Source organism: Colossoma macropomum, unplaced genomic scaffold, assembly GCF_904425465.1.
Source record: "Colossoma macropomum unplaced genomic scaffold, Colossoma_macropomum, whole genome shotgun sequence".
In the NCBI taxonomy this organism is placed as follows: domain Eukaryota; kingdom Metazoa; phylum Chordata; class Actinopteri; order Characiformes; family Serrasalmidae; genus Colossoma; species Colossoma macropomum.
Genome location: NW_023494784.1, coordinates 21067453 through 21090557, shown reverse-complemented (window position 1 = coordinate 21090557; position 23105 = coordinate 21067453). Strand labels below are relative to the sequence as shown.

Sequence of the window (23105 nt, the reverse complement as noted above, 5' to 3'; positions counted from 1 at the left end):
GCCTTGTAGGCGGAGAACAGAGTGAAGGGACACAGCACCTCTGTACTTTTATTCCCCACAGGTTCACCCCAACAACACGTGTAATATAAATGTGCAGGGGGTATACAGTGTGAAGTCATTGAAAACATGTTATTTTATATGTTCTTCACAGAAAATGAGCAAAGGCCAAGGAATCTGAGGTCGAAATAATAATAAATCGTATATTTTTTTCTTTTGGTAAACATTGAAAATGGGTCCCACAGACCCCAACACCACACAAGGGTTACTTCTAAGAGATAAAGTGAGGTTTAAAATTGGTCAAGTAAAAAGGAATGTCATGTAAAACCAAACCAGATGTAAGTTTGAAAGCTAAGTTGACACAAGCAGAGGAGAAACAAAATACAAAAAAAAATGTAGGGTATGAGCCCTTTATGGAGAAAAAGCAGAGCGGGAGGCAAAGAGATAGAGTGAGAGAAAGAGAGAGAGAGGAAGACAAAGACAGAAAGAATTTAAAAGCAGATTTATGTTTTCACTGCCTCTCCCATCCCACGGGGCATCAGCTGAACTCATGGGCTGCAGACAGCTAATCTTTTGTTAAAGGGAAATAAACACACAGAGTTAGCCACCGTATGGCCACTGATCCAGGGTGGATGATAAAGGATCCAGCAGGCCCAAGCCACGCGGCTTAATGACCCTGAGAGCGCCCCACAATTTATGCTCCTTGCCTCCCTGTCATCACTCTACACTAAAACTCCCTGTTACTTATTTACTGCAAGGGAGGGAATGGGACTTCATAAAGGCAAAGAAACAACAGTAGAGAGTAAAAATGCACCACAGGCTCAAACAAAGAAAATTCCACATGCATGCTTTATATGCTCTTCCCGCTAAGAATTCTCTGCATGAATCTTGGCATTTTCAGACAGTGTCCAATAACAAGCCTATCAAAAGGTTGATGACTAAATTAACTTGCCTTCCGTTGATTTATGGGATCGAATTGAACAGAAAATTCCTAAAGCTGTGATCATTTGCATCATGTCATTATCATCAAAAAGAGCCTATTACAAAACTAATATGTCTGTGATTAAACTGGGCAATCGAGCCATTAAGCCATTCAGCTTGATTAATTGCCATGGACCTCACATTGTTTTATCATGCACTGCACGCTACAAAAGACAATGAAAATAATAGTCTGTCCTGGTTCTCAGCTGAAAAACCTCCTGAAATGATAAACTTCCAACCCTACAGAACAGATTCAGATGACTGAATGCTCACATTTCTCTTGTTTGTTGTACCCTAGATATCATAAAAAAAAATTAGAGGACTGGATGGAAGGAGGACTCTTATCTCAGCTCGATTACCATGTCCTAGATTCTTATTTAATACAGCATCTAAACTAACCAGAAACTAAGCAGCTCCCGAGGGCCAAATATATTGAGAACCATATTTGTCTTATTTTATTGATAGAATTATTAAATTCTATACTGATTATTAAATAGTACAACTGACCTAAAGCTCTAAATAGTCTTGTGATTTCTCGTTATTAAAGAGGATGCAGATATGGGCATTCATAGTCTAAGAACTACACTAAAATGAGAGTTACTGATTCTTCCCTTTTGTTAAGCTACTACAACTAGGCCTGCTGTCTCTGCATGCACTATGTTTACCATATACACCCTGTGTTAAAGCCACACTATGTAAGTTCCACCTCTCTGATGGAAATGTGGAATTGTACTCAACATGCAGAAGAACATTTTGTAACGGTTGTGCTTCTGACCCTTGATGTGTTTACCCCTGAGGTGTTGGAAGGGTATACAAAGAGAACTCAGTCAAAACTGAATATGTGACTACTACTATTGTCTTCTACTACTATCTACTATTGTCATCTTATCTTCATCAGTATAATTTTGATTTTGCAACTGAGACCTTAACATCAAGCCAGGCCTTCTTTTGAGACTGCATGTGTGACAGTAATACATAATTAGGTATGATGTGGTCTGAAAAACTCCCATTTAATTCAATGTTGATTTTGCAATGGAGACCCTAACGTCAAGTCCGACCTTCTTTTTGAGCCTGTGTATGTGAAGTTAATAAACAAAGATATATGACGTGGTCTCAAAAGCTCCCAGTAAATATGACCTAACACCTCTGACTTTTAAATTATTTCAGACTTTGCAGAGCAACTCACAGCGGTGCACATACACACACACACACACACACACACACACACACACACCATTTTGTTTTGTTATTTTCCTCTCTTCTGACTATTTTGTTGAATTTTAACATTGTTGAGCTGAAGCTGCTTAATATCATACTGGTGCAGGACCCTCATGTTGTCCTGCTATGGTTCCTTTTACCCTCTGGATCTGTTTGGCCCTTCAGGTCCTTTCATCCGTGCACATTTTTGCCACAAAGAAATGCCTCATTTGGATGTTTTAGAGATTTTAATGAAGATTCTATCCCTCTTGAACTTCCAACATTCAATCATCATGATTTGCAATTAGCTTCATGACTCCCAACCCCTACATTAATTCCTAGCCCATTCACAACCCATGGAATGTCTCACCTACTACGATTTAATATCTAATGTTCTGTATATGACCAACACAATCAGTAGTTTTCTTGGTATTTTATAGACTTTTGCCATTGGTCAGTGGATTATTTCATGAATTTTTCCTACATGATCAGAGTGCCTCTGCTTCATAAATTTCATTATCCTGTACAGCCCAGAAAAGTATGTTTTCCCTTTTTGAGTCTCAGTTCTTCTTGAAGTTTTGCCTCTTAGAAAGCTTTTCCTCACCACTAGACCCAAATTTCTATAAAACTGCTTTGTGGTAATGTTGTAAAAGGTGCTATGCAAATAAAATTAAACTGAATGGAAATAGTGCATGCACTGTTAAGAGACACCTTGTTGTGCCTGGCCGAAATCAAGCAATTGGACTACAGATCACATTGTAATTTTAATTCAGCCACAACATTTCTCTGCCTTCTAATTATACACCACACAAAGGCAGCACCAAAACAAGCAACTCCACCTTTCTGTCTCTAGAGGCTTAAACATAACTGCTGTCTCTGTAAAACCTGGCCACTGAATCCTGATGCGCCTCGTCCGTCATCTGGACAGCTGCCTGATGAAACTTTTTAATTGGTTTGAATCTGTAGAGGTATGTGCACCAAAACTAGGTCGAAAGTATGTCTTGGCTCCCTTGTGGCATGGCTCTCTAGCCGTACGGCCCCCTCGGCCTGGTCTGAATGGCTCCTCTGTGTGACCAGCCAAGGATCTGCCAGCGGACCCTCTCTTTGTTGGGTGAATGGGCACAGCTAGGCCACATCTTAAGGCACACTAATGTACCATGGCTGCACCACAAAGGCTGTGTGGTAATTTGCCAGGGATAATGGCATGCCTTTAATTTGGCCAGGGGTGAGCCTTAAAGCGGCCTTATAGATGAGGAGTCCCATTCTAGGTCTTACTCTATTCATATTTTAAAAGGGCTTGTTTTCTTCCGGCTTATTGTCACCCTAAATCCAATATCTGCAAACAACAGGACGAGAAAAAGAAAACAAGATGGCAGCGTCTTGGCCAGGACACCACAAAAACAAACAGGACGGAGCTTCTTCTTGAGAGGCGAGTGAGCTGGACAAAAAACTGTCACAACGCTGACGTAATCTGGGGAACATTTAGGTCACAGATGGGATCAGGTTTTGGGAGAAGGTACAGTGGGATATAATGAGGGGAGCTGGCAATGCTGAGGTTTGTGGCAGAGGGGAGCCAGTACTTGGAGAAGTATGCAAAGCAGGTTAGACGCCTGGCCTGCCCATCACATAACGGGTCGAAGAGAAATTCAGAGTCAGCGCTGCAACTCCAGGTACTCTGTGATTCGTTATCTTGCACAGCCAGACAAGCCGTGTGCTCTTCTCTAAAGAAAAGGAAGCCCCAGAGGACGTTGCACCTTTATCCTTGGCGAGGCAGCAGAGAAACGGAATCTGCCTTGTGCCATGACTGCAGCTGCAGTACTATATTACATGATATTGCAGTGAACTTTACACACAGGTATGCACTTTAGGAAAAAGGAAAACTCAAAAAACAACAGCAACATTATGTGTCAGATGGTTACACATCAATGCTCAAGCTTTGATAAGCCCACAAACAGCCAATTAAACATAGCAGCATGTCAGGCAGACTCCCACAGCTCCTGAAATTACTGCTCTTTGTGGAGGGGGAAAAAGCTTCAGGCTGTGTTTCACCATTAACAGTTGCAATGAAGTTTTTCTACACTTTCTCTCTCTCTCTCCACTGAAGCACTCCATTTCAAAACATTCATTTTCTGAGACGGAATAAAGGGATTTCACATAAAAGCCCGACTGACTTCCTACAGGGACACAAACACAGTGCAGGCGAAAGAAAGAGACAGAGAGGTGAGAGGAAGCATGAGTTCGAAATGGAGAACGGTTTCTCTTAAACTTTCTCTGAGCTCTACAGCAGACGGTGGTCTTCCATCCTGACTTTGGGGTCTGTCTAGCAATGCTCGCTAAGTTCAAAAATCTGGCAAGATGCTGGGAGTCCTCAGTATTAGGGATGGGACAGGTACCTCTTTTAATGATGTATGGCATCATCAGATTTTGTTTCCCCAAACGTGCAACCGACAATTAGCAATTTTATTAGTGATACGATTTCGGAATCATCAGTATCGGGAGATATTTGCTTAAAAATTATCAGCACTGGACAGATTTTTAGATGACTGATATTTTAAACCAACATTTGATGATGTATTTATTGCGTTCTGGAAAAATTTCATTCATTTTACTGCAATTGTAATCCTACCGAAATAAATGTTACGTTTTTACATAATGCTAATCTAGGTAGATTTAGTTCCAATTTCTACATTTTATGCACGTTTACGTACAAAACGTACCATCAGCAGATATGTACATGAAAAATATTAGATATTGGATATCAGTATCGGCTCACAGTTCCCATATGGGAGCATCCCTACAAGAGATCCCTACTTATTATTTTGGTTTTGGCTGATCTTTGTTGTAATTTATGTTATACATAACATGTCACGTAAGTGCACATGTGCTGTATCTGAATGCTGCTGATACAACTGTACCAAAATGTTGTAGCATAAAGTGCATGACTTGTTGCCATTTTCCTCTTTCTCTTGAGGTAGTACTTAATTTAAATCAAAGTAAAAGTGACTGATTTTTCATTTACGGATTTAAAGTGTCCCTTTAAAAAGCAAATAACGTTACTTATAATGCAATATTGGCTAACAGAAAAAAATTCTAAGTTCAAATTAATAACTAATCGTAACCATATCCGGTTATTATAGTCATAGTGGAAGTAAACAGCTTAGTGCTACAGTCTCCTTACAAAGTATGTACCAGGACAACAATTTTTACGTGTTTACGTGGTTACAACAGTGCTTGTGAGAATTTCATACATATTTATATTGTAGCTGATCTTAGAAAGAAATGCAAACAGTTCAATACAAGATCTATGAATATAATATCTCTAATGAAGTGTGTATTAGTGCTTTTTAAATATTTTCAATACATTTTAATATGATAACATGATAATTTGGCCACTGATGTCACTATTTCTCACACTGTCCCATCCCTTTTTAAAATATATAGTGAACTACAGCAAAGGGCTTGACTGCAGAGGTCAGGTCATGTGATAAGTATATGATGACATGCTGCAGGACGTGTGAAATGCAGAGAGACCTACTTCCAGACCGGCATCACGAGCATGTCATCCTTGAGGGTGCAGAGTAGCTGCAGAAACAGAAGGCAATCCTTTTGTAGCCTCTGGGGACAAAAAGAAAGAGAGAAAGGATGTGCATGAGACCCTTTTATGGTGGAGTGGCCAGCCACAAAGAGTTGTCCTACTCCCATAAACAAACCGCTAACTTTCTGAAATGGAGTAGAGAGGGAGGCATGTGGAGTGCTGCTGAAGTGGAGATGTGGGGAAGGTGATGAGAGAGAGAGAGAGAGAGAGAGAGAGAAAAAGAGAGAGACGGGGAGAGAGAGAGAGAGAGAGAGAGAGGGAGAGGGGCATGGGCATGGTCACTATACAGCAAGGGAATGAAACCTCCCCGACCACACAATTTCCTAAGACTCACTTGAAAAAGCTGCAGCTTTAAGAAAAATGCACTTGACTGAGAAATTCTGCATCTGTTCTGCAATACTATAGTAATGGCGTCTAGCATCTGCACTTTGCATTCAAGAGGAAGGAAAAAACAATATCTGCATTCATCATAAACTTTTCATGAGACTGACGATGAAAAACAGATAAAGAGAAAACAGGATAATGTGCCAAATACAAACAGCCAGCAAATCAAAAGCGTAGGTCTTTGTTTCTATGACAACCTCCATTTATTGTTCATGGAGCTGCTGTATGACCCCTTTAATTAGCCTATTCTCTTCTTTTTTTCTCTTTTTGTGGAATTGCACAGAGTAAGCATGGAATGAAACGAAATGAGATAACAGTTGGGTTGAGTAAGTGCTGTTACTTAAGTAGCAAAAAGAATACAAAAGAAATGTTTGATCTTGTGCCTAGATTAGCATCCACTTTTTTGTCTTCAAACAATGTTTTTGAAAAACTAAAACTGCAAATGTGGAATTTGAGGGGGTGGATCAGTCGGGACAACAGAGGAGAATGTGCTTAGTTCCAAAAATCTACTCAACTACAAAACTATTAGTAGTTGTTTTGGTGCATGAATAATTATGGATGTACGAATGAACTAAGGTTAACCACAAAATTATTAATGTCATTCATTGTGCTTCATAGCCAGCTGCCTCTTATTGGTAAATCTTTCATTTAAACATTTAAAATGCCAGTTTGGCCTATAAAAGGGCAAATAAAGGTATTTATATGATAACTCTGGTTAAGAGAAAGTACTGTTAATGTCTTAGTGTGTTTCAGGTGTTAATTTAGCCCACACTGGTAATTAAATCTATGTCTAATAAAAATCAGACATCAGCCAATTTTTCTATTAAGAATTCAGCCATAAAAAATCATCAACAGTGCATCTTTGCAAAAATGAAGAAATTAAGTGTACAAAACACATGAAAAGTAAGAAAAACTAAAATTACAAGAAACCAACAACACTGTGTAACAATACACATATTTCTGGCTTGATGCGATTTTTGATTCTGAGTTCAAGATTTGATTCACTCACTCGAAAAAGCTGCAGCTTTAAGAAAAATGCACTTGACTGGGAAACTGCATCCGTTCTGCAGTACTATAGTAATGGCCTCTAGCATCTGCACTTTGCATTCAAGAGGAAGGAAAAAACAATCTCCATTCATCATAAACTTTTTATGAGACTGATGATGAAAAAAATGAATGAGAATGGGAATATGCTGTTTATTTGAGTTTAGGAAACTTGGAGAATTGACGATCATATTTGATGTCAGGGGTGTAACAATACACATATTTTTGGCTTGATGCGATTTTTGAGTTGATTTTTGAGTTCAAAATTTGATTCACAATCTTCAATAACAAAATAAGCCACAAAAATCACAACCCCTAGAGTTTATAAGCAACTACAGATAAAAAGCCCAGGCATTTCTGTGTGTGTGTGCAAATAATTTTTAACTGTAGTCCCTGGGCAAGTACAAAAGGACAAGAATTTACATACACATTTACATAAAAATACCTAAAACATTAATGATACATACAACAATACAAGACACTATACAGAGTAAAATGAAGCATGATGCCAGCGGTTAAAATGATTTACATACTATGATGACATTCTTGATTGTTTTTTTAGCCATGATTTTAAATTAGCTGAAAAAGGGCCAAATGCACTGCGTTCTATTACATCCACAGGCAGCTCATTCCCACTGTGAGCTGCTTTTGCTGAAAAAGCTGACTGTCCAAAAGATGTCTTCCTCACAGGTATCACAACATTTCCTCTGGTCACTGATCTAGTGGACCTATTTTCAGTTGTTTTCTGTTTAATAAAACACAGTTAGAAGATGACAAGCCAAACCATACAGGATCTTACCAGTGACCAATAAATGTGAATTAAATTCAATCACAGACAAATTGAAATCATATCAAAACAAAGATAAAACTAAAACTACTGTAGTCAGTTTAGTGTTAGACTATTATATATAACAACCAGCCACTTCATTAAGTACATCTCCTTGTATCTACACTCTGTGTCCATTTTATCAGCTCCACTTACCATACAGGTGCACTTTGTAGTTCTACTAATCACCGACTGTAGTCCATCTATTTCTCTGCTTATGCATATGCCCCCTATTACCCTGTTCATCAATGGTCAGGACCCCCACGGAGCAGGTACTATTTAGATGGTAGATCATTCTCAGCACTGCAGTAACACTGACGTGGTGGTGGTGTGTTAGTGTGTGTTGCGCTGGTACAAGTGGATCAGACACAGCAGTGCTGCTGGAGTTTTTAAACACTGTGTCCACTCACTGTCTATTCTATTATACTCTTCTACCTTGTTGGTCCACCTTGTAGATGTAAAGTCAGAGACGGTAGCTCATTTGTTGCTGCACAGTCCTTCTAGTCCTTCATCAGTGGTCACCGGATGCTGCCCATAGGTCGCTGATGGCTGGCTATTTTTGATTGGTGGACTGTTCTCGGTCCAGCAGTGACCCTGAGGTGTTTAAAAACTCCAGCACCACCGCTGTGTCTGATCCACTTGTACCAGTGCAACACAGCATCACGCCACCACAACTTTTGCCTCCTTAAAATATTCACTTCAAAATGAAGCTTTATGAAACAGTAGCAATAATAAGGTATATGGCTCTTTTATTTAAAATCATTCATTAGCCCAAAATCAGGAATTACATAACTATAGATTTCAGCACAACAAAGTTCAGCTCCAAATTATGATACAGAACTACAAAATATCTAATAGTCTGCAACATCATCTAAGTGATATTACTGTATAACACAACACAAATTATTCAACAGTTTGGAATCAGGTGTCATAGTAATAACTGCTGTTATTTTGTCCAGTAATGCATAAGGCATTGTGTAGATTGATTGATAGATACTGTAAGCTATGATTAATTTAATTATTTAATTTTCAGGGCACAGTAAAAACTTGTAAAATGAGAAATAATTTACTGTAATTATATTATAATGTATTTACTTTAACATTTTGTGAAGTTACCTTTTAAATATGAGGCATTATGGATGTTAAATTTATTATAACTTCATTCTGAATGTTTTACACCTTTCTTAATGTCATCTACAGCTCTGTCTATCATTCTGACATCTAAATTTTCTTAATTTCTACAGCTTTCTACAAATTGCTGGAACCTGTGAAGTTGTATTCACAATTCTCCAAGGAAAGTTTAGAATCTACAAATTTTGATTCTAAACTTTCAAATGAGGATTCCAAATGCCTGAGACCTCGGAGGCGTGGCTATGCAGATGACCACATGCAAAGGCTCATGGTAGTGTGCGTCCTCCAACAAAGCAACTAAATGTTGTTGTTTTATGTTGTTGTCTATTAATTAGAGTTATGTCTGTTTTATGTGTGATGCGGGGTCACAGTCACAGTGAAACTGTGGACACTTGGACACTGATTAGAATTTTGATTGATTTATAATCTTCGCAGGTGCCTAAAACATTTTCACTGTAATGTACATAAAATTGAATATACACCAATTATGAGTCTATATAAAATTCAAATTACGACTGTAAGAATTAAGCTTGAGTGGCAATCAGGATCCTTCCTTCACTGTACCAGGATATTATCAATCAGCACCGATGCATTTTGAGCTTAACGGCACCCCTCTGGTTACACAACTATCCATACTGACAGAGGCAGTACTGCAGACTGCAGTATAAATTAATATTAGGCAGAAGAGAAAGCACCACACCTCCTCTAGCAGCTCTCATCATTGCCCATCAGCCTGTGAGGCCCCCTTGTCTCTGTGGAATCAACCCAGGTCAGTTCTGTGTGGAGCAGCGCAAAGCTGGGAGAGAGACCAGGCCAGAGTAATTAAGAAGTAAATAATGAGGCTCTTGAAGGAACCCCTGCTCCGACGATCTGACTGACTGGAGAGCCAAGTCCACGTTCAATAAATCCATTAACAGCTTCTGAGAGTCACTACTTTAAAAGGTCACTGCAACTTAGCCAACAGCATCTACCACTATAACCAGCAACACGGCCACATCTAGTGCAAATAAATAAAATGACAAAAGAATTACAATCTGCAGCAAGGACAAAATATTGGGAGAAAATTTAAAACACAGTACTTCCTGAGGGAAAACTCATATCATCTCTGTTGTAACAAGACCCTGTATATATATTACACTGTGGCCAAATCAAAATCATGACACTCTCTAAGTCATTGCTAAACATGCTTAAACCGACCACAAGCCACATCTAACTTTCTTAGTCCTTCAATCACTGCTTAACCATAGATGCTATCCATCATTATGTAAGTCAAGCTTTCAGTTCAGTATGTAATAGCTACTACTAACTAGTGTTTTCCATGGATATATTTTAAATGTGAAGAGATGTGCCTGTGGGACACCTGAGGCCATTTTGGTGTTTTTTTTTAACCCTGCCATATCAATATGATATATCTGCTCAACTGTACATCTCAATAGGGGTACACAAGTTTGGAATTGCTGTTCAAAAGTTTGGAATCAAAATTTTTAGTAATATAAAACCAACTGGTTGCAGACACGTGTATAAAAAAATATTCTAATAAGCCAGTCTCGTGGACGTAATTTGCCAGACTGCACCTGCTGATGGTCTCTCTCGTTCCTTTCAATTCAGAAGACGTTATGAGATACAGACAAATTATAAAAAACGTATGGCAGCTCTGTGACGTTCACCACTCCTTTGCATTCAAATAGCCCTCCACGGTGTGCCAGCGTGCAGTAATTAAATCACCAACCCATTAGAAAGCTCTCAGGTCTCTGAATGTAAGCCAGTGACACAATCCTGGCAAACGTGGAAGCAGCAGAAACCATGTTTCTCTGGGTAACATCAACCCACCTGAAAGGATTAATTAAGGAATGATGTTTAAAAGAGAGATGAGCTCATCCACATGTCCCTCAACATATTGCAGCAGCAGTTCTGTTTGCATAGCTCGCTCCCCACCATGCTGCTACATGGGGGGAGCTGCGCTCTGCAGGCACGTCCTCCAAACAGCCAGGTGTTCACTGTGGGATAAACATTTACTAACAGACTTCAACCAGATCCCTGGGGCACAGCATTAAGGGAGTCTTCTAGCCGGCTAAATATTCAAAATGCTACAGCAGGTGGGGTGGAGGGTGACTGAGGCAAGCAGCCTAGCCCGCAGTGCTTGGGGTTTGATCTCCAGGTTTTAATTTGTCTCCGCAGAGGCATAGCTGTGGCTAAATGATTATGTAGCTCTGGCACTAGTTTTCGGCAAGAATGATAAAAGTTGGTTATCTGGAAAATGACCCAATCTCTGCCCCTTCTGCAGCATCACTAGTCCCCCGCTGATGAATTTCCGAACAGGCCACCCTCTCGATGGGAAGACAGAAAGGAAAAACAGATGAAGCTGCAAAAGTGGATTCCAAATCTATTTGCATAAATGCAAGCCAACTGGCCTAGGAGGGAATGCACCGATCCTACCACATACCTGAAATCAGGGTGTTGATCAAGAACAAATATGATACCAGTGCAACATGAGACTGTAACTACACACGGGGCTCAGGTTGGGTGGGGGGATATGAAAGGAAACTGGACACCATTTCCATCCCTTTTGGATCTATATGATGTCAACTAAAATGTTTGTTATTAATATTTTAATTAGGCCACATCCATGTGTGAGATTTATAAACCAGGTTGCTATAATGTGTCAGGAGCTCTTTATGTCAAACAACCATATTACAATCCGGGCAATGCATGCATGCACCTGCAGACGAGGTGGTTATGTAGCGTTTATAAACTTTGATCCCCGAAGTAAAATTAATACTAAAAGCGACGCTGCCAGCTGCATCTCTAGGCTGAGAATTGCTAAGCAAACTTAATGACATATTACTGCCAGCAGTGCTACTAATGCTACAATGCGGTGTCTTGACATCATGCTTGATATTCTAAATGTTGTCACTGCTATTTGCTGCAGTTAATTTTGTTAGGGGGAAAAATGCTGGTTAAGCGAGTAAAATGTCAAAGAAGCAACACTAAACTGTCTACTATCGCATACAGTGAGTAACTAAGGAGCCCAATCCTTACAGAATTCTGAGGATGGATGGCTATGTTTGGTACAGCTGTGCATTTTGCCAGAAACCGCATAATAGGTAAGAGCTGGCAAACTGTTGGCAACAGAGCTAATGAAAGAGGTTTGACTGAAAATCTGAAATATTTAGTACGTGTCTCCAAATATACTTACATAATTAGTAAATGATGGCAGTCTAATCACAATGGGCCAGAATCATAAAATTTGGCAGTAACAGCACTATGCGATGCAAAATGTCTGGCAAGGTAAATAAGAGCTATTCATTAAGTCACTTTGGTGGTGATTAGAGCCAGTGTCTTTTAATGTTGTGGTATTTTTACTGGTATACGAGGCAAGAACCACCTAAAAAAACAACTTTAAAATGTAATAATTATATTTTAACATAAGATTTTTTTTTCTCAATTAAATACAACAACTACTACTAAAATAATAATAATAATAATAATAATAATAATAATAATAATCAAGCCTTCCATGCTAACATTCTAATTACTTTGGCAAGGTGTTTTGGCTTTTATTTCCTGCTGTTCTTGAATTAAATTTATACATGTGAAAATTACATTTTTTAAACTAGTAAACTGTTCAAGAACCAATATGATACCAGTGCAACATGAGACTGTAACTACACACAGGACTCAGGTTGGGTGGGAGACATATGAGAGGAAACTGGACACCATAATATCAGGAATTTTATTTGCATATGTGAAAGTAAAAATATCACCTAGTTATGTGTCGTTTTCACATTTGCATTATTAAGTTAATTGGTAAAATCCATTAAAACTGGAAAGTGGGATTAAAAGCTAAAACTTCTTGCAATCAAATCAATTTGAACATGTCATTAGAATCTCATCATGTCAAATTTCTCTTCACTTATTTGGATTTTAAGCTAAACCTGCTTTCCATACACAGGAGGGGGGATTTGCGAAACATGGAATTTTATGCAGGAAGAAAAGGCTGTTTTAAGTACAGAGCCAGTTTAGTCTGTCAATCTGTCAATCCATCTCTGTGCTGCTCCATCCAAACAGATCAAAATATGTCTTTTAAATATTTATTTGTTTATATGTTTATAATATAGCTGTTCACTGAGTGTGTGTATGTGCGATTTGTTGTATGTGTGACAAAATATGTGTGGAAACATTGTAGAAAATATAATTTAATCCACATTGGCTTCTTACTCGGAAAAATTACTGCCAGAGTGGTTCAGGTGTTGTTTCTTGCAAGATTGTGCATGTTATGAATTGATACTGGCATATTTAAATTACATAATAGTGCAGCCATGCCTCACATTACGCAAGTGGTAAAACTTGCCGGTAATCCTCATTTATGAATGAGCAAACGTGTTATCACCATGCCATTTGCTCTTAACATCACACTAAATCTGTCGGTGCATTCATGAATCTGGCCTTTTGTGCCTAAACCTTTATACACACCTCTTCTAATTAGTGAATTCAGCTACTTTAGGATGCACCCACACAGGAGCTCAGCTGTGCACAAAAGCTTGTATAATCTCCACAGAAAAGCACCGTATCAATAGAATGGGACAGTCACCAAGCCCAACACCAAGCGTCAGCTAGAGAGGTATAAAAGCCCTACAGCATTGGGCTGTGGAGCCGTTGAACTGCGTTCTCTGGAGTGATGCAGCACCATCAAATACCTTCGAGATGAGTTGGAGTGTTGTTTGTGATCCAGAACTAATGATCCAGCATCAGCACCTGACCTCACTAATGCTCTTGTGGTTGAATGCAATAACATCCTCACAACAATGTTTCAACATCTAAAGCCTTCCTAGAAGAGTAGAGGCAGTTACTGCAGTAAAGTGGGACAAACTCCCTTGATTTCAGAAGAAATGTTAGATGAGTAAGTGCCCCCAAACCTCTGGGTACATAGTGTACAACTTGACCACTCACAAGACATAAGAGGTCATTATCAGTGCCAATATATCAGACTGATGTGTCCCTAGGCCTAAGCATGGCACAATCATACCAAGAGATCTTTCCACAAGTGAATAATAAACTGTCTGTGGCAAAGTTTAAGAAAAGAAGCAAAAACTTTTCATGATTGCACTTGCAAAAAAAAAAACAGTGCACACAGCAAATGCCTGGGCTGCACAGGAGCTGGTGGGTTTCTATTCTCTCTCCCTCTAGTTAGCCAGCAGGACCTTGAGCATGTAGGAACAAAACAAATGACAGCAAGTGAAAGGCTGAGAGTACTCGCTGTGAGGCGGGAAGACCACCTGCCGCGGTGGCTGCCGTGCCATCCCCGGTGTGACTGCAGCCAAACAGAGCGGAGCTGCAGTAATTATGCCGCCCACTGTGGACGTAATAACACTCAGCCCGGGATGAATGTGGGAAGGATGGAGCCGCAGTGCAGCTGAAAGAGCCGTGCGCGCCACAGAGGAGTCCTATAGAGGCCATCAGACACATTGACATTTCCATAAGTGCCATCCGCCGGTCTTTCTCAACAGAATATTCCATCAGCCTACATGTAAGGGCTCCCCTTTGGAACCACTTCAGGTAACTCAATTCTTATATCGCTCACAAAGTGGTCGGATGACCTGGGGGCAAGGTGAGCCAGCCTTTGACCACACATGCAGTTTTGACTCAACACAGGTCTTGTGCTGAACCAGACACGATACACAAGCTGGTATCTTGGCTTATATCTCTTCCCCATTCAGTCTTTCTTACACGGAATAAAATGTGAAGAAGCAAATTACAAATACTATGTCATACTCAGCTGTACAGATCACCCCCTCTCATCAATGTTTAATAAAGCAGAGCTCTGTGGCAGTACTCCAACAAGGTTAGCCTATTGTCCCACACACATGGAGCGAAGAGCAGCTACAAATGACACACTTACAGAGCATTCTGACATACATCAAAGGAAATAATGAGATGGTTTGTCTTGTATTGGCTAGACACATTTTGCAGTCTACTGAGCACAGCAAAGCATAGCTTGCTGCTCTCCTAGACTGTTTCAAATGCACTCTTAGAGATTGTGAAGACAAAAGCTCATTGCATAACAAGTCTTTGATTAAAGCATTTGCTGATAAATGTAAATTACTGACTGAAACTGTCTGACATGTTTGATGTAAGTGCATGTTGTTTTCTTAAGTAGGCCATTCATTCAAGTTCGAAGTGAATGTATAGCAGACCTCCTTAACGGACTATGAGCTGTTCTGAGCGATAACCATATCACTGAACTAGCTGGTCTCAGTGGACAGATAATGGACAGATAATATACAGTGTTGGGGTTAATGTGGTACAAATCAATGCACTGCAGTAATGTTGCTTAATGATTTCTGTAGTGTAACGCATTACAGTAACTGACTTCATGAGAATTGTGTTATTTGCATTCCTAATGTGTCTTTAAGAGAACAAAATTAATTACCCATGATGTATTTCAAGGGCCCCTATCCAACATCTGTCTTGTATTTTATTTTTTCCCCTGAGGTCTATTTGTAACTTTGGGGATGATTTTATGTATCTAAAACAGTCATAATTCTCTTTAACATGACCATTTCCAACCTCGCTTTATCACTTAGAATTAAACAGCCTGCTTTGTTACTTAGTCTGATATATGTAATAATGAAATGGCTGTATTGTGCTTTATTCAAAAAGCAACCAAGGCTGAAACACTCCTTATAACTTGGGCTGAACTGCTGTAGGCTCAGTAGGTGTATATATGTAAATGGGTTAGTTTTCCTGACATCACATCATATAAACAATGCTGCACTGGGTGTGTGGTAAACTTCATGATCAATCAGTCAAATCATCAAATACCACTGATATGAAACTGATGGATAATGATCCCAGTGCTGAAGAAGGGAGAGAGAGCCAACCACAGTTAAACAGACCAAAATTGATTTTTGTTCAGAAATAGCTTTGTAAGCTTCACACTTTATTCCTAACAATTATAGTTTGAGGCAACTGTTTTTGAACTGTTTCTACTAGTTTTTAGGTTTTCAGATATTGATACTGACATGCCATTAAGATGATGCTATTTTTTAAATGAACATACTTTCTAGTTCAAACCATATGGTTTTTAGTGAGTAACACAGAAGTAATCGTGAGATTACTTTTTTCCAGCCAGGAAGTAATAAGTAAAGCAATCTTTCATCTGAGAGAACAGTAATTAGCAATGAATTACTTTTTTTAAAGTAACTAACTCAACACTGATAATATAAGGTTAGTCAAAGTATGGAAGAAAGTAGGGATTTATTCAGTCACAGTGCTGGTTCAAAGTCTCATACTGGTGTCTACAGGTCATGAAAGATCAAACATCAGTGAAATCAAAAGAAGACAAGACCAAACCTTAAGACTCCTGCTCTCCTCATTCTCCTTCACTTAGTGCAATCAATAAGTCACCCATCTCACTCCATGAAAAAGAGCACCTCTCCAAACACTCGTAGAATACTAAGGCTAATAAACTTAGCAATGAAATTGAATTGAAGTCGCTGAATGAAGTGCCAATCCAATAAGTAATTACTGGCAGTCAGATGAATCACAAAGGCACAGGACGTGCTCTCTTTTCTGATGGACATGACTGTAATTAATGATTCAGTGTAAATTTCATTCCAATGAGCTCAAAAACTAGAGAAAACAAACGATCCCTGGCTAAGTAGCCTGACTTAGGCCTTTTAAAAGCTGCAGGTTTACTGCCTGATGTAAATGCATTAGCTTTTGCTGAAAAGCAGGCTGCTCTAAAGAGTTCCTGAAAACTCTGAATATTCATTTCACATTAACCATCAGCTCTAAATGAAGATCAAGGCAGGGGGAGGCTTTCGAAGCATTTAGCCTCTGAGTTTATGACTATTATTATATCATCACACTTCATTTCATTCATAAGGGTGAGTCTGAATGATAATTCTGTTTCCCACCAGTGACTTATGAGTAGCTAAGGGATTATGCCTGTAATATAAAGGCACAGTTCTATAGTCATCTTCTTTAATACTTAATAAAGCGCTACTGTTAATTTCACCAAACAGCCAAAAGCCCAGACTGCAGATTAAACTAAAGTATCTCAGCCAATGAATTGAGTTACAGTCACACGAAAAAACACAGCCTGGGAGGAAACAAAACCGGCTCTTCCAGACAGTCTTTGTGCCTTCTGAGCTGCGGGTAAAATGACAGCAATTCTGGCTCGCTGCCTGTATGGAACTCGATCGCTCTCCTTTCTTTCCTATAGAGTGCGAGGCGAATGCAGCATGCTCAGGGAAGATCAGGTGAGTGTGCTGTGATCAGGGCTGTGGGAGCTTGGCTAGAGTTGGCTGCGCCGGCAGCAGCCAGAGCAGCATGTGGGGTGGTGGTGGTGGTGGGGGGGATTGTATGGGGCTCAGCAAGGCGACGTTTCTGCCAGTGTCATCATTAAGACTTCAGAGGGCAGACACTAGTAGGAGAGATAATTGACGGGGGATCAAACGTGCGTTTACATTCAGATAAATCTTGGCGAAGTCTAGTCCTCATTAGTGGCGAAGATCCAAAGGCGATAAGCAACACGCCTCAGTGGTGGCTGAAGAGCTGGAGGGGAGGGAGACTGGAGATTATCCAGGACTCAGAAAAGAAGGCCTGTGGCCTCCGGCCACTACAAGCACACAGCCTGTGTCGTGTCAATGAAACGTAGAAGCCGCCTGCTGTATGATACCACAACAAAACTGCTGCCATGCTGCGTCTGATGACAAACTTGGCACTAGAGCTGTCATGATTACTCGATTAAACTCAATTACCCAATTAAAAAATAATCAGCTATTGAAATGTATCTTCTTGATGAATCCGCAGCGATAGCCTGCATGACCATAAATGCGTATATTAAAAGTTCCTACTGGTCTCTATTACAGTAAGAAACAGAGTCTGATAGAAATGCCCATTTTTTTGCCACTTAGGGCCAAATTTTCTAAACATTGGTGCTGGTGTTAATGCATTTTGCACTTGCAAAAGCTCTCACAGCTCAGCTAATTTATCAGGGTGTGCACAAAAGCCTTTTTGAGGTCACCACTGAGCTACAAGCTTTAGAGTGGCTGTCTTCATCAATATGCATTTTAGGCCGTGGCACTGTTGAGGTGCATAGGAGATGAGACTATGCAAATCAACAACCTGGAACATTTGCAAACATGAACCGACCAGAAAACTGCAGGCTTTTAAATCCAAGGAAAAGAAGGTGTAATTACAGATTTGTTATTAGAAACAACTTTTTTTATCATCTGTCCACTTAAAAACATACAGGTCTACTAATTTCTAAGGATTTCAACAATTTTTGTCTCATTAGTACAGTAACTTTTGGAATACAAACAAAACCCACACCAATGTATAGAACCTCTTTTTCCCTAACCAATGACATTTCCTCAATGACAGAATTAAAAGTATGAACCCAATATTATATGAACTATGTATGTAATGTTTAAACTATATACATAAATTACAATGTTGTAATCTAAAAAATGTAAGAAGAAATCACAAAAACAATATTTACGTTTCTCCCCATGATGTCCGAAATGCAACTTTGTGTGATATAAACCTTCAGTTTTGTTTTGTTTTAAACCATGGATGATTTGGTAGGTTTAATTTTGTTTTCTTCGCAGACATTGCCTCAACTGCTCAGCTTTCAGTATCTGCAATACGCCTCCTCTGTCACAACTTCAAGTTCTTATGGGGAGAATATCTTTTTTCTCTGTTTACAGCTGTGTGGATTTGTGTTTTAGCCCATCTGCAATTCAAATTAACCAGTTTGTGTGTGACATCATTTAAACAGTCAGGTGAAAACTAGAGCAATCACTAAATTTTAGCTCATCCTGCATTTTTTGCATGCTTTTTAGTAAATCTGGTCCATAGCATTTTATATATGGCTTTATAATGCTTTCTCAATTACTTATATAATGGATAATGACAGCCATATTTGACACTGAATGTGTGAGGGGAAAATAAAAAATATGAATTCCTGCTGAGGCAGAGCTCCTTGTAGAGCCCAATAATGTAATAATAATCTATTAATGTAATAACTACCAGAAACATAAAAATATTTTGCACTTAACTTGGTCAAAAATATAATAAAACCTGATAATGTAATCACTTACCCAATAATGTCCTGATAATGTAATATGATTTTTACTTTGAATGTATTTTTATATAATTAAACCTAATGCTTTAACATGTTATTACTTATATTTACTATTTTTCTTCATCATAAATATTATTTCTTTCATTTGATTGAGACTTTATCACATTGTCCAGACTAGGCAAGTCTTTAGGAGCAAGGCTGCCCTTAAAAGTATTACATCATCCGTTTTAAAAACAAATTTGAGCACAAATTATCAGCTTACAAATATTATGCATTCACAACACATTACATATGGTTAGCCTGCAAATTTACTAAATTTCCAATAATGTAATAAGGTAAAAGCATTATTGCATTATTAGTTGAGACGCATTACATTATTGGGCAGGGTATTACATTATTGGTTTTTATTACACTTTTCGCCAAGTCAAGTTCAACATTTTATTACATTTTGGAGCTATTACTTTATTGGGAAATTATTACAAAACTCCTTTCTATAATATTTCAGATAATGTGGCCATGAACGCCAAAACCCATGTGTAGACAGCCCCCTTCTTAACACTTTCCACTTCTGTTACTAAATGTACAGTCAAATCTGGAATTATGCAAATAAATGTATCCATTCATTAAAAGCAGGTGGTCGTAAAAGAGTCTCCTAGATTTCATATCGGTCTCAGGTTCTTCTTCATTCACACCTTTCCTATGAACCATTCTGAATGAAAGACCTGGGAGAGGGGTCATTTCTGATTCTGGCCTTGAATCTACCTTTTTTATAGTGCCATCTTTCAGTGGAGAAAAAAGACTTAACACAGCATAATGGCAGCACAAATTGGCTGTCTACATTTAACAAGCCCCTATTTTACGTCTTGTTTATTCCATTCAGGGCACAGTGGCAGCAGCTCTGTCATTTTCGAAGCCCTAATGAATAGGAGCGCGCATTCGCAAAGTCAAAGTGTGTACTGGCAGCGCATTGTAAACTGCCGAGTGTCGCTGGGCATGACGCCAGCAAAGCCGTGTTTACTGTTAACAGTAGGGGGAGACGGGGAGGTTGAGGGGTGCATGTGAACCCTCCTCCTCTTCGCTGGCTCCCGGCAGCACGGATCTAAACCCCAACTCCTGCTCGCCGCATGGGGCTGCTGAGCCAGGCCTCCCCAGGCTCTCTGAAATAGAACCAGTACTACAGGGGGTCAAGGAGTTTCATCAACACAGCCTGCCTATAAGCCCCTTTCCCATGGATGTTTAAAGTAATGGAGGGATTCGTTTCCACTGGAGAAGCAACCCTAAACCTACAGTGAGCAAGTTTTAGTAAAGTATTTATTCCAAGCAGATGATCATCCAAGAACAGTCTGAATGGATTGTAAGATGGTCATTTTTCCCCATTTTGAACTGAAGAGATTTTCTCATGTTTACACAAACACATTTACTGGCATCTTTTGATTACATCAAGAGCTCCAACTTTTTGGTCAGATAAAACTGTAAAATTTAAAGAAAGAAAATCCATATTCACATAAAATTAACCATCATAATTAAAATAATTAATTACATAACTTTTTTGTCCCCCTGAAAAACATGCTATAATTATTGCCACCCCTACACTTAGTATTTCGGGCATCCTCTCGTGTCCAGGAAAACAACACTAATTGTTCTCTATAATGCTGGCCAAGGTAGGAGAACACATCTAAACAGATCTGAGATTATTTCTCCTTTCAGAATCTGTGTATATCCTTCAGAGTCCTTGCTCCTTGCTTGGGCTCTCTTTTGCAGCAACCTCAAATATTTTCAGAGTGGTTTAGGTCAGTGGACTGGATCGCTAAAAATCGTGATTCTGTGGTCAGAAAAACACTTTTGGGGGTCAATGTTCCGCTGATACATCAACCAGAACCTGGATTTGGTAGAGGCAGTTGTTAGATTTGATGGAGGCCATGGTATCATCGTTTCTTCATATGATCTGTTAAAATCATGCGTAAAGCTACATATCTAGACAGTCATCATTTATTTGTTCATAAAACACTAACATTTGAAAAAATACATATAAACAACACATCGTGACTTTAAGTGTGAGTGTGTTAGCTTAACCATTTCCAAAGCTCTCTGGTATTTACAGTTACAGGGTCCAGTATTTACAGTTACTATCCAATACCTAGTTCAGCTAAACAATCCTTCATTAAATCAAATCAGGTGTTCAGAACTTTCTAACCATATTATTCTAACCAACATTTAAAAAAAACTTTTTTCTAAAACAAGAAATTCCTGTTACTTTTTACTATATGTGTGTTTAGTTGTGTTTTTTCATTCTAATGTTCTATATTAAAACTTTTTAAGACTTTTACATAGTATTATATATATATATATATATATGGATGTAAACAATTTCTGCAGTGTGACCCTTGCTAAACTTTTACCATTTAAACTATTCTCCTCACTGTCAAGCATTTACTTCCAGACAGGTTTTAACAGCTCTGGTCTCGTAGTCCTGACGTGATCCCGTAATGAGATTAATCTGGGGAAAATATGTTAAACTTTTGGTGCTGGATTGTAGAGGATTTTGAAGGCTAAGTTTTAATGTCTGGAGTACAATCAATAACACAAACAAAACACTATCGTAAGCCAACAGTATTGTTTTTCCCATGTAAGAGCATTTAATGCGTTCCCTGAACAAGTGATACACATCCATGCACTAAACTGAAGTGTTAGGAAACTTCTCATCTATGATAACTTGCATTGCATCCATGGGCTAACGACAGGTTGGAAATTTTACACTCACTTTGTTCCCACTCTAACAGGCTACTTTCCCACCCACAATTAGCCCAAAATGTCTCATGCTTGTCTTCAGGTGTTCTCACTGAGAGATCATGTCTGGCCCTGTGAAACTATCATAGCTATAGTTTTGCAATTATTACCATACTTGTCAGAAAAAAGTCACTGTACAGGTACATTTTTGCTCATCAAAGTATAAACTTGGGGTGTAACGATTCTGAAACCAAGACTGGAAAGGCAAAACAAAATTATTATTCTATTAAAAGTTAGGGCAAACTGTATTCCACGTTCTTTAGTGCTTTTTGCTTTGTGGGTGGTTTAATAAAATACCGGTTTTTCTTTCCTCCATTTTTTCTTTTTCTCCCCTACCCCTCCAAAAAAAAATTATAAATAAATAAATACATAAATAAAAAAGAAAAAAATCTGAACTGATGTCTGAACTGAGCCGTGGATTTGGAGAATCGTTACACCCCATTATGATCAATGTATGTGTGCCCTCATAAGTACAACAGTGTCCTAAACTCCAATTGAGCCCCTCCAATGAAAACCATTCCACGTTTTTTTTATATTACCATTCAACAGGGAGATTCACTCGAAAGAGGCCCCGAATATTCTGTTGTAACTCCCGTCAGGATGAAGCAATCTGAACCCAAAAAAATGTGCTACACACCTTGACGTATGTGTAATCGATTGCATTACATGCGATGCTAGAAGTGATCTCTGTTTTCTGCCAGCCACATGAAGGCATACAGGGGTATGCACCCAGAGGTTGCAAACGGAGATTAAACGCTGCGTCGGACGCCTGCCTCATTGCTCCGACACAGGAGCATCCCGGCTTGTTCAAAGCTTCTTATACTAAGGAGCACATTGCACGTTGTTTCGTTCAGATTGCTTCGTCCTAGTGAGAGTTATCACAGAACATTCGGGGCCTCATCTCCCTGTACCTTTGTTTAATTATTAGTTATTTTGTTTTCTATTTTATTTTGTAGCTACAATCTTTTACACTAAAAATCCAAACTATGCTTTATTTATGTGTTTGTGTCCCTTTTACTTTAAATACAGGGCATCAAACAATGCCATACCAAGCTTGCATGATTTTACAA

The 23105-nt window shown here is 39.0% G+C and overlaps 1 protein-coding gene across 2 annotated transcripts in view; it reads right to left on the bottom strand.

Annotated features, from left to right (window-relative positions):
* Positions 1-23105, bottom strand: part of sema5ba (sema domain, seven thrombospondin repeats (type 1 and type 1-like), transmembrane domain (TM) and short cytoplasmic domain, (semaphorin) 5Ba) — a 164338-nt gene that overhangs the window by 124981 nt on the left and 16252 nt on the right. For both annotated transcript variants that reach the window (XM_036593353.1, XM_036593436.1), the window contains exon 2: positions 5711-5790. The gene's annotated coding sequence lies outside the window, so the exon portion shown is untranslated. The remainder of the gene's footprint in view (positions 1-5710; positions 5791-23105) is intronic.